General features: G+C 36.7%; 1 protein-coding gene and 1 pseudogene across 10 annotated transcripts in view; both read left to right on the plus strand.

The window, feature by feature from the left end:
* EPHA6 (EPH receptor A6) overlaps window positions 1-13,624 on the plus strand; it is an 831,631-nt gene that overhangs the window by 97,530 nt on the left and 720,477 nt on the right. The gene's annotated exons all lie outside the window — the stretch shown is intronic.
* LOC112825084 (retinol dehydrogenase 14 pseudogene) lies at window positions 10,914-12,374 on the plus strand (annotated as a pseudogene).

Consider the following 13,624-nt stretch of genomic DNA (forward strand, 5'->3'; position numbering starts at 1 on the left):
ATTTTAAATGGGATTGTTTTGTTAATTTCTCTTTCTGCTGCTTCATTATTGGTGTATAAAACTGCAACACATTTCTGTATGTTGATTTTGTATCCTGTGACTTTACTGAATTTATCAGTTCTAGCCGTTTTTGGTGGAGTCTTTGGGTTTGCTATATGTCATCTGCAAATAGTGAAAGATTTACTTCTTCCTTGCTGATTTGGATGTTTTCTATTTCTTTTAGTTGTCTGATTGCTGTGGCTAGGACTTCCAGTACTATGTTGTATAGAAGTGATAAGAGTAGACATCCTTGTTTTGTTCCTGATCTTAAAGGATAGCTCTGTTTTTCCTCATTAAGGATGATTGATTTTAGCTGTGGGTTTTTCATATATGGCCTTTATTATGTTGAGCTATGTTCCCTCTAAACTTACTTTGTTGAAGTTTTTATCATGAATGGATGTACTTTGTCAAATGCTTTTTCTGTGTCTGTTGAAATGATCATATGGTTATTATCCTTTCTGTTACTAATATGATGTATCACGTTGATTGATTTGCAAATATTAAACCACCCTTGCAATCCAGGAATAAATTCCACTTCATCTTGATGAATGATTTTTTTTCTAATGTATTATTGGATATGGTCTGTTAGTATTTTGTTGAGGATTTTTACCCCTGTGTTCATCAGAGATACTGTCCTGTAGTTCTCTTTTTCAGTGGTGTCTTTACCTGGTTATGTTATCAGGGTAATTCTGGCCTCATAGAGTGAACTTGAAAGTTTTCTATTTTTTTTTAATAGTTTGAGAAGAATAGGTATTAACGTTTCTTTAAATGTTTCATAGAATTCACCTGTGAAGCCATCTAGCCCTGCCCTTTTTGTTTGCTGCGAGTTTTTTGATTACTGATTCAATTTCTTTGCTGATTATTGGTCTGTTCAAATTTTCTATTTCTTCCTGTTTCCAGTTTGATAGGTTATATGTTTCTAGGAATTTATCCATTTCTCCTTGGTCATCCAATTCATTGGGATATATCTTTTTCATAATATTCTCTTATGATTGTATTTCTGTGGTGTTGGTTGTTATTTTTCCTCTCTCATTTGTGCTTTTATTTATGAGTCCTTTCTCTTTTTTATTGATAATTCTGGCTAGAAGTTTATGATAATGTTATTGATTTTTTTCAAAGAACTAGCCCCTGGTTTCATTGATCTGTTGTATTGTTTCTATATCATTTATTACTGCTGTAATCTTTATTATTTCCTTCCTTCTGCTGACTTTAGGTTTTGTTTGTTTTTCTTTTTCTAGTTCCTTTAGGTGTAAGGTAGGTTTCCTGGAAGATATTTTTTATTTGTTGTACTTAGAGGTAAATATGTATGAAGACTTAAAGACATCACTGTTATTTCCTACAGAGAGAGTGGGATAATTATGCCAACATCACAAAATGTATTGCTAATTTAATATGTCAGAGTATCATATTACCAATAAGACAAAAGATGGGAAAAGACCATGAAAAGGGCTAGGGCAGTGGAAACCTCTTGGCATTATTTAGCACCTTGTGAGATTGCTGCATTGGAAGAATGACCACATTTGCTGTTAAATTGAGCAGATATTTGGCAGAAAGTTATTTTTTAAAGCAATGGGTTAGTCTTGTCTAGTAGGAACACAAAAACCTCTCTGATTAATTCCAACATAGGAATTAAAATAGAAAATTATTTACAAACATGTTAGAAGGACTGGAGGAGTAAAAGATGGAAGTAAATATGCTTAAAGATCAGTTATTGCAGGAAACTACTATTACTTCCAGGACTGGAGGGGCAAAAAAATGGTGATTATCCAGAGTCCCATGATGGAATGCCGCTGTGGCCGCTTCTGTTGTTGAAATGACTCTCCATTTTTCAGCAAGCCAGGAGTCACACACATCTACTGATACTGCCGGAATTTTGGTGAGCTCAATCCAGCCGAAGCTCTTGGATTCATCTATAACGTGGCTGGTGTCCACATCTCAGTTGCTGCTGCTGCATTATCTGTTGCCAGAGCCAGTGAGGCTGTGCTGCTGGGGACTGCTGGACTTCCCCTCCTCTGTTGCCAGGGCCAGAAGCACAACAGGGGAACAACAATGCCTTTTCTCTTGCTTTTAACCTCCTATCGGTGTCTCTCACTGACAGAATCCAGCTGGAAGTTAGGGAGCAACTGATTCTGGGAAATTGCCACTGCTTGTGCTAATTATATTAATTAATTCAAATAATTTAACAAACATACGTCGAACATTTGCTGTGTGTCAGATATATTTTAAACACCAGAGACTCAAAAATGAACAAAACAGATGAAACACCTGCCTCTGTGGTGCTTACATTTAAATAGAGAGAGAAAGGAAATAATTGCATATCTAAGTTACTACGATGTAAAGTGGTGACTAGGGCTAAGAAGAAATAAAGTAATGAGAGAAGAGTGACAGACCAATGGTGAAATGGTGCTGGAGTTGGACAAGATCTCACTGATAATATTTGAGAAAAACTCTGAAAAAAAAAAAAAAGGATGGTGAGCCATGTGGATATCTGGGAAAACTCTTCTTGGGAGAGGTATCATCTAATGCAATGTTTCAAGTTTGGATGATTCACAAGTATAAGGAAAAATCATGGGAATTAGTATAGCTAGTGTGAAGCGACAAGAGTTGCAGGAGTTGAGGACAAAGAGGTATCATTCCCCTCTCCCCTGTATTAATAACAAGTAGCTCATTTGACTCCAGTGTTCTATAGAACTCTATTTGAAAGGCTCTGTTCAGAAGGTATGACAGAAATTTGTAGATATTTGTCAGGATTCCAACCCTGGCAGTACTTCTAAATTTGATGTACAGGATGATGATATTCATGAAGTTCCTGCCAAATAGCTCTCAAAAAAATGAAAACCATAATATTTTACTTGTCAAATTAAAATTGTAAACAGACGATAACATTGACAAAAGAGCATTAAAACTAGTGTTCGTGTTCATGTTAATAGCACTGTATATATGGGAAAGCAGATTCATATCATGAACCATTAAACCAGTAATATTCTTACCTAGTATTACCATTTATGAGAATCTCAACTAGGGAATGCACGAAGTACATGTGACACGTGCTTGAAGATGTTAATTGCCTAGTTATTTAACATTTCCAAAAGAACAAAGAAAAATGGCTTTAGAATTCAAAGTACATTAATATTTATGATAGTACAAATAGTTTCACTAAATCATAGATGTTTTATAGTGACTTAGGTCTATTAAGAACTCCAAGGTCTTAAGATCTTTCCTGTTCTGTGAGTAATTTTATAGGAATATTTAGTTTTAAAATTCTTTGGAAATTATTTTAAGTAGGATATAGAATGTTCTTCCTGTGTTTAAATTTTTTAACTTTAATTTTAATGATCAGAATTGTTAGTCTGAGCTTAGAGGCCTGAATTCACCTAATTAAGTGTGAAAAGACAGATTTTTAAAAAAATCATATGGAATATTATATCTTTCTACAAAGAAAATAAATACAAAGTTAATTTAAAAGTTATTAATATTATCTAAACTAAGTATTTTGTAGTTTTGTGAGCACTGGATTCTAGAATGGTTAAGATACTTGAACTGAAATACCTCATGTGTTTTGTCACTTGTAGAAAAACTTGTAGCTTATAGAAAAACTTATAGCATGTAGGAAAGAAGACTATTAATTATTCTCATCAGGTTTTACTCACTATTATAGGAATCACCAAGCATGGCAGTCTCTACAGATGCTAGAGAAGCAAAATTGGTTTTAACTTACCATACGGATCTTTTAAATACAGTAATTTTTTAGTCTACAAGAGTTACGACTTTTATCATAGATTGCTTACACTTTGTAGAATCTCATATTTAAAATGTTTTAATTATAATTTTGCAAATACATAGTTGAGGTATGTAAGAATGTGTGTGTGCATGCTCACATGTGTGCACATGCACACACACTTATAGGTAGTAGTGCAAAACTCAAAATTACATCTTGTAAAATCTAGGTATGATAGGTCTTATGTGTACAAATCATACTGAGAAATCATTGAGAAACCCCAGGGAATTATCCACCCCAAAAATATTATTTTTTCCTTTTTTTCCTTTTTCTTAAAAAAGCTGAATTGTCCAAATTAATTTACCAAATGATTGCTAAGCATAGCTGCAAAAGAGAGAGAGGTGGCAGGCAATACAAATTCCATTCCCGCTACTTTCTCTCTCTCTCTCTCTCTCTTTGTTTTTACTTTTATTTCTGCAGATCCTACAGTCTCAGATTTCCACTCTGTTCTGACCAACACTGTATGTGAAGTGGGTCAAGTGTCAGCCATCTTTGGTAAGTTTCACTAAAGCCCAGGCTTTTGTCTTCCCTGGTTCTCAGTTTCTTTATTCCTGGACTCCTATTCCTCATGCTCTAACACCTGCTTCACAATGCATCAAGACCCTCTTGTCTCACTTGTTTACCCATTGAGCATCTTGAACATTCTGGCAACAAGGGAACTCATATCAAAGCTATTCCAGTTCATACATCCCTACATGCCATGTGTTTGTGCCCTGTCATATCTTTTTTTTTAAAGAATGTCTTTGTGTCTTTGCACCCTTGAATATAATTTCTAGTTACAGCATTTGTTCTTTGTCTCAATTTTCTATGCTGTTTCTTGAAATCTCCAAGACTACATAGCAGCGGCAAAAATTCTACAGTAGTTGGCTTAGGGCAACCATTGAATTAGGAGGTAAGGAGACTTCAAGATATATTTTTCTTAAAGTTTAGACTAGAGTACAGAAAGGTAGAGCAGATTTTGGATCACTGGAAATAGAGAAATCAGGACATGGGAAAGATGGTGATAAGAGAAAGGACTCAGGGTTTCTGCAAGGATAAGATTATCAAGTCTGGGATTGTAGGACACCGAGGTGCCAGATAATGACTCCTGGATTCCTGGTAGGAGTGGTAGACCGCAAAAGAGGCAAGAATTGGACACTGAGGAAATGGGGTCCACAAAAGTAGACCCCTCAGTTGGGTTTATAAAGATGACTTCTTGCCATTTGTCTTACTCTTGATGGAATATGATGGAAAGTGGTAATTATAAGATCTGTAGAAGTAAAATAAAAATAATAATACATTTACAAATAATTTGTGTGCCTCTGATTTCTATCATGTATCATTCATTAAAATATGCTTAGCACTTTCTTGAGAATTTTACTGTAGATACCTTGAATGCAAATGTTTTAGGGTTGACCACTTGAATAATTCACCTTATCTCCTTATAATAGTAATTGTCACCTGTTGTGTTCAAGGGACTGTTACAGATGTTATTTATTATATACTCTACTGAAAAAATGTTTATTTCTTTTTATTATTGCAATTATCTGTTCTTTATGAATATGGAATAGTTGCAAATAAGATGTATTACCTTCTGATGTCTTGCAGCTATTTCTAGACCTCTATTTTTGATAATAAGGGAAAATATTTTGATATTTGCCTTATTTTTTTCATTTTTTGTTTGCGTTGATATGGAAGCTTTTGTTTGCATTGATACTCTCAACTTTAGTATCTTTTATATTCAGTAAAAGATGTCAGGTTCAAGATAATATACAGGGATATTTCATGTTTTCTACTTTCTGTAATTGACTATTTTATTACCAATTTTTAAGATATCCAGTACTGCCTCCCTAAAGTCATATATTTGGTATAATTTAACAAAATAATTTATAGTATATTCCAAGATATACCACCTTGAGAAAATGTCAAAATTCAGTACCATTCAAACAATAAATTTATTTTTTTTTAGCTTTCTCTTCTATTGGTCTGTATTACATGTTAATATATAATTTCATTCCAAAGGCCAGTTTAGTCTTATATACTTAATACTTTCTATTTTCCTCTACAAACATAGGAATAAAATTGAATAACCACAGAATTTTGCAAAATGTTTCAGATATTTTACCAGAAGTTTTCCATATCCGATCACCAATGATAAAGTGTGGTGATACAAAATACTGACTTGTATAGCTTTTTTATAAGACTGAATTTTCTGTTGCATGTTTTGCATACTTTCTGTACTGGGATAGCTTATTTGTAGTTCTTAGCTGAGGTCAATAGGTAGGGTAAAAATTATATTTCTTCATTATATTTTATTCAGATTTTAGGAATTTCACTTCATATTAGGAGATGACAATATCTATTATTAACTGAGTGAGTCAATGAAGTACAATAGAATCTAGGGGTAGCTGGGGAGGAGAGTTGGTTAGATATGAGAAGATTGTTGTAGAGACAGAGAAGTAAGCATTTGTGTTGTTTAATTTTACAATAAAGACAATATTTTTTCTATTTTCTTCTTGTTGTAAACTGTTGATGACTTTGAAAGCAAAAGCTATTTGAGTTTATTTGAAGGCACTAAAATGAAAGGATCATCTTAATCCAGTCTTAAGGGATGGCTTTGTTGACATTAATCTACTATGAGGCAGAAATAAAGTTTTCAGAGATTTGTGAAGTAATTGAAACACTGGGAAAGATGAAAAACAAGAACCAAAGGTTTCTTTTGCTTTCTATTGATTCAGTTAGTGAGCAATATAGTCTTCAAGATTTCAGCAATAGATGTAGAAAGGTGTGGACAGATAGACTTTTGATGGCCGATAGGATATTTTTCATGTTCCTTTAAATGATTTTTTTAAAGATTTTATTTATTTGTTGGACAGAGAGAGACACAGAGAGGGAACACAAACAGGGGGAGTGGGAGAGGGAGAAGCAGGCCTCCCGCTGAGCAGGGAGCCCAATGAAGGGCTCGATCCCAGGACCCTGGCCCTGGGATCATGACCTGAGCCGAAAGCAGAGGCTTAACGACTGAACCACCCAGGCGCCCCTTAACTGATTTTTTTTTTGTTCTGTCCTTAAATTAAATAGTTTGGATAGATTTTTTCCAGGCAGAATGGTCCTGAAATGGTATATTAACTTCCTAAAGAATTAGTTTTTAAACTAATATAGTTACTGTAGGTGAGAATTATTTGGGTGCATCTCTCAGGTTATTAAAAATAAAAAAACAATAATTATTTTAAAATGTCTTAGTCCTGCCCACTAGATTCAGAATCTTTGAATTCATTTTTAAAAATAAGTACCAGTGATGAATAATTCTAGATAAAGAAAAATGTAATATGAATTTTCACAAATATCTTTACTTGTTTGATTAATATTTATCATTTTCTGCTATCTTCCTCCCACTGACATTTGGGAATGGCTAATATCCACATGTACGATCTTAAATCAAATGTACAATGTGTGTATCTTTATAATAAAAATAACAATGTCTGTCATTTCATTTACTAAATTTATTTATATTTTATTTACCTCTTTCCAGGAAAGATACGAGGCAACTGATCATCACACTCTGCTTTTCATGTGAATTAATTTATAACTTTGAAAATAAATATGGAATAACTTTTTAATGTATTCTAAATACTGCATCTTAAGAAGCCTTCACAGTAACTTTTATGTTGAGGGTACTCAATATATGTTTTTTATGTAAATGAATGGAATGAAGTCAAAAGACATAATAGATCTCCAGTGTGTGTGAATTATATAACTCAACAGTTATGTAACATCTGGAATACCATGGCCTAAAATCTCAACTTACTTTAACAGGAAACTGTGGATGAGAGTTATGAATATTGACTTTGCTGCAGTTTATGCTTGATCTTGAGCAAGATCTTGTGTGTTTCTGGGCATATATTTCTTCAACCATACAATGTGGGAATTGGTCTAGACAATCTAAGCTTCCACCCTTCTATCTGGTGTCCATGAATAGCCCATTTGGGCTTATACCCTCCCATAACTAGTTAGCTCATTAATTACTGAGTATGCTCAACTCATATCTGTGTAATTCTAAATGCCAGTAAAGCTTTTCTTATACTGAACTAAAATCTGTCTTCCTAAGTTTTGTGTTGTTAATAAGTGCTGAGTGTGCCTTCAGTATATTTATAAAAATAATTATTGTTGGGAATGGTTTGCAGGACTGGACAGGACATTACGTTATGGTTACATTTTTAAACAAAAACAATAAAAATTTGTCAATCCATTTTTTTTTTTAAGATTTTATTTATTTGACAGAGAGAGAGGGAACACAAGCAGGGGGAGTGGGAAAGGGAGAAGCAGGCTTCCCGCCGAGCAGGGAGCCCAATGCGGGGCTCGATCCCAGGACCCTGAGATCATGACCTGAGCTGAAGGCAGTTGCTTAACCAACTGAGCCACCCAGGCGCCCCTGTCAATCCATTTTTAATCAGTACCTTTTGGACATGGCCAATTAGTAGTAATTAAATAATTGTCCTTGTGGTTCCACCAGCACTTTCCCATTGTGCACGGAAGGACATCACAGAAACTTGACAAACGCCTTCAAAGTCCCAATCCATTTTTTTTCCTTTTTTTTATTATGTTATGTTAATCACCATACATTACATCATTAGTTTTTTATGTAGTGTTCCATGATTCACTGTGTACAACACCCAGTGCTCCATGCAGAGCATGCCCTGTTTAATACCCATCACCAGGCTAACCCATCCCCCTATCCTCTCCCCTCTAGAACCCTCAGTTTGTTTCTCAGGTCCATAGACTCTCATGGTTCGTCTCCCCCTCCGATTTCCACCCCTTCATTTTCCCTTCCTACTATTTTCCTTTTCTTTTTAACATATAATGTATTGTTTGTTTCAGAGGGTACGGATCTGTGATTCAACAGTCTTACACAATTCACAGCGCTCACCATAGCACACACCCTCCCCAATGTCTATCATCCAGCCACCCAATCCCTCCCACCACCCACCACTCCAGCAACCCTCCGTTTGTTTCCTGAGATTAAGAATTCCTCATATTAGTGAGATTATATGATATATGTCTTTCTCTGATTGACTTATTTCGCTCAGCATAATACCCTCCAGTTCCATCCATGTCATTGCAAATGGCAAGATTTTGGGATTTGATGGCTGCATAATATTCCATTGTGTGTGTGTGTGTATATATATATATATATATATATATATATATATATATATATACCACATCTTCTTTATCCATTCCTCTGTTGATGAACATCTTGGCTCTTTCCACAGTTTGGCTATTGTAGACATTGCTGCTATAAACATCGGGGTGCACATACCCCTTCAGATCCCTACATTTGTATCTTTGGGGTAAATACCCAGTATTGCAATTGCTGTTTGTATAGTAGCTCTATTTTCAGCTTTTTGAGGAGCCCCCATAGTGTTTTCCAGAGTGGCTGCACCAGCCTGCATTCCCACCAACAGTGTAGGAGGGTTCCCCTTTCTCTGCTACCCGCCAACATCTGTCATTTCCTGACTTGTTAATTTTAGCCATTCTGACTGGTGTGAGATGGTACCTCATTGAGGTTTTGATTTGGATTTCCTTGTTGTCGAGCAATGTTGAGCACTTTTTCATGTGTCTGTTGGCCATTTGGATGTCTTCTTTGGAAAAATGTCTGTTCGTGTCATCTGCCCATTTCTTGATTGGATCATTTGTTCTTTGGGTGTTGAGTTTGATAAGTTCTTTATAGATTTTGGATACTAGCCTTTTATCTGATATGTCATTTGCAAATATCTTCTCCCATTCTGTCGGTTGTCTTTTGGTTTTGTTGACTGTTTCCTTTGCTGTGCAGAAGCCTTTTATCTTGATGAAGTCCCAATAGTTCATTTTTGCCCTTCCTTCCCTTGCATTTGGCGATGTTTCTAGGAAGAAGGTGCTGCGGCTGAGATCGAAGAGGTTGCTGCCTGTGTTCTCCTTTAGGATTTTGATGGACTCCTGTCTCACATTTAGGTCTTTCATCCATTTTGAGTCTATTTTTGTGTGTAGTGTAAGGAAATGGTCCAGTTTCCTTCTTCTGCATGTGGCTGTCCAATTTTCCCAATACCATTTGTTGAAGAGACTGTCTTTTTTCCATTGTACATTCTTTCCTGCTTTGTCGAAGATTAGTTGACCATAGAGTTGAGGTTCCATTTCTGGGCTCTCGATTCTGTTCCATTGATCTATGTGTCTGTTTTTGTGCCAGTACATACTGTCTTGATGATGACAGCTTTGTAATAGAGCTTGAAGTCCGGAATTGTGATGCCGCCAGCTTTGCTTTTCTTTTTCAACATTCCTCTGGCTATTTGGGGTCTTTTCTGGTTCCATTACAAATTTTAATATTATTTGTTCCATTTCTTTGAAAAAAGTGGATGGTACTTTGATAGGGATTGCATTAAATGTGTAGATTGCTCTAGGTAGCATTGACATCTTCACAATGTTGGTTCTTCCAATCCAAGAGCATGGAACGTTTTTCAATTTTTTTGTGTCTTCCTCAATTTCTTTCATGAGTATTTTATAGTTTTCTGAGTACAGATTCTTTGCCTCTTTGGTTAGATTTATTCCTAGGTATCTTATGGTTTTGGGTGCAATTATAAATGGGATCAGCTCCTTAATTTCTCTTTCTTCTGTCTTGTTGGTGTATAGGAATGCCACTGATTTCTGTGCATTGATTTTATATCCTGCCACTTTACTCAACTGTACGAGTTCTAGCAGTTTTGGGGTGGAGTCTTTTGGGTTTTCCACATAAAGTATCATATCATCTGCAAAGAGTGAGAGTTTGACTTCTTTTTTGCTGATTCGGATGCCTTTTATTTCTTTTTGTTGTCTGATTGCTGTGGCTAGGACTTCTAATACTATGTTGAATTGCAATGGTGATAGTGGACATCCCTACCATGTTCCTGATCTTAGGGGGAAAGGTCCTAATCTATTTTGATGGCTGCATTTTCTAAGAAGGAAGGAAGTATGAAGGAGGAAGGGAGAGATGGAAGGCAGAAGAGAGGAAGGAAAGAATGAAGGAATTCATTTACATAGATAAGACTTGCTATTAGAAAATCCACAGGGTGGCGCGGGGGCCGGTGGGCCTTTGGCCTCGGCGGCCATGGCCATAGCTACAGTAGCAGTGCTCCTGGCCGCACTGGGTGGGGGCCCTGTGGCTGGCGGCCCGGCGGTTCGTGTGGCCCAGTGTCCAGCGGCTGCACGGAGGGGTCAACTCGGGCCTCATGCACGGGAAGACCGTGCTGATCACTGGGGTGAACAGCGGCCTGGGTCGCGCCATGGCAGCCGAGCTGCTGCGCCTGGGGGCGAGGGTGATCATGGGCTGCCGCAACCGTGACCGCGCCGAGGAGGCGGCGGGTCAGCTCCGCCGCGAGCTCTGCCAGGCCGGGGACCCCGAGCCGGGCTCTGATGCCGGCAAGGCCGGCGAGCTCGTTGTCAAGGAGTTGGACCTCGCCTCGCTGTGCTCGGTGCGCGCCTTCTGTTAGGAGATGCTCCAGGAAGAACCTAGACTGGATGTCTTAATCAACAACGCAGGGATCTTCCAATGCCCTTATATGAAGACCGAAGATAGGTTTGAGATGCAATTTGGAGTGAACCATCTGGGGCACTTCCTACTCACCAATCTTCTCCTTGGACTCCTCAAAAGTTCAGCTCCCAGCAGGATTGTGGTAGTTTCTTCCAAACTTTATAAATATGGAGACATCAACTTTGAAGACTTGAACAGTGAACAGAGCTATAATAAAAGCTTTTGTTATAGTCAGAGCAAACTGGCTAACATTCTTTTTACCAGAGAACTAGCCCGCCGCTTAGAAGGTACAAACGTGACTGTCAATGTATTACACCCTGGTATTGTGCGGACTAATCTTGGCAGGCACATATACATTCCACTGTTGGTCAAACCACTTTTCAATTTGGTGTCATGAGCTTTTTTCAAAACCCCAGTAGAAAGGGCCCAGACTTCAGTTTATTTAGCCTCTTCACCTGAGGTAGAAGGTGTGTCAGGAAAGTACTTTGGAGATTGTAAAGAGGTAGAACTTTTGCCCAAAGCTATGGATGAGTCTGTTGCAAGAAAACTCTGGGATATCAGTGAAGTAATGGTTGGCATATTAAAATAGGAACAAGGAGTGAAAGAGCTATTTATAACACTGGCTGCCAGTTCTATCTGTAATCAGAAATGGTGTGGCTTGAGTACTTGCTACTCGAAAACAGTTTTGGTTTTACACTAATACTGCTGAGAGGTACATATGGATATTTCGAAGTTACTCAAAAGTTATTTTTTGGAGAACATAAAATTTCAGAACAGATGTCTTAAATATATAATAAGCATAATGAATAGTAAAATGAACAGTATAATTATCATATACTTTAGAAATTATAATTGAGCAAGCATGGATTACAAATATTAAAGAATCCAGTGACTTAAACACCTTGAGAAGTTTTTCAAATATCTTTTGAGTTTCATGGCCAAAATATTAATTATTTTTATTGCAGTGCCGGTTTTTGTGTGAAAATAACATGCCTGTTGTATGCACAGTTCTTGGAATAAATTTAATGATGCACAAAAAAAAAAAGAAAATCCATAGGGGTTTTTTTTGTTGTTGTTGAAGATTTTATTTATTTATTTGTCAGAGAGAGAGAGAGAGAGAAAGCACAAGCAGAGGGAGTGGCAAGCAGAGGGAGAAGCAGGCTCCCCACTGAGCAAGGAGCCCGATGTGGGACTCAATCCCAGGACCCTGGGATCATGACCTGAGCTGAAGGCAGGTGCTTAAAGGACTGAGCCACCCAGGTGTCCCCATAGGGTTCTTAATATGCAAGAATTTTGCTTTGCAAATATGATTCCCTCTACATGTTCAGTTTATCCATGTATAAGTCATGAACCAATTGCCAATCAATAATGGAAATAACAGATATATCCTCATGAAATTTATAGGCTAGCAAGAGATAGAAAAAAGTGAATAGGAAATTCCAATATTGTGAGATAAATGTGTTGATGTGAAAAATACTGGGTCCTGTAATAGAGGAAGCACCAACCCCAGTCATAGAGGTTAAGTAAAGCATCTTAAGAAAAGTAGCATCTTATTGGAGACCTGAATTTTGGGTGGGATTTAATCAGGCAAAAAGTGGAAAGGCAGAAGTTTTTTAGAAATACTCAGATGTCCTTAAGCAAGAGAGAGCACACTGATTTAAAGAAAGGAAACATGGTTGATTATTCTACCAGCATGGTTTTTGAGAGAGGGAAAAAGCAGTAGAAGATGGAACTAGAGAATATCTAAGAGTTTTTTTTTTAATTTTTTATTGAAGTATAATTACCATACCATGTTATACTAGTTAGAGGTGTACAACATATCGATTGAACGATTACATATGTTAGTACACATCACGATAAGTATAGTTACCATCTATTACCATGCAACATAACAATATTATTTACTGTATTTCCTATGCTGTGCTTTTTATCTGTGTGACTTATTTCTTTTATAACTAAAAGTTTGTCCCCCTTAATCTCCTTCTTCTAAATTCCACCTATCACCCCACCCATTTCCCCTCTGGCAACCAGGAGTTTGTTTTCTGTATTTAAGAGTCTAGGGTTTTTATCTGTTTCTCCTTTTATTTGTTTTGTTTTTTAGATTCCACATATAAATGAAATCATACGGCATTTGTCTTTCTTTGTCTAACTTATTTCTCTTAGCATAATACCCTCTAAGTCCACCAATGTTATAACAAATAGCAAGATCCCATTCTTTTTATTGGCTGAGTAATATTCCATTGTGTGTGTGTGTGTGTGTGTGTGTGTGTGTGTGTGTGTGTGTGTGT

This window comes from Callorhinus ursinus, unplaced genomic scaffold (genome assembly GCF_003265705.2).
Source record: "Callorhinus ursinus isolate GAN/ISIS: 27379988/994484 unplaced genomic scaffold, GSC_fseal_2.0 scaffold1, whole genome shotgun sequence".
Taxonomy (NCBI): Eukaryota; Metazoa; Chordata; class Mammalia; order Carnivora; family Otariidae; genus Callorhinus; species Callorhinus ursinus.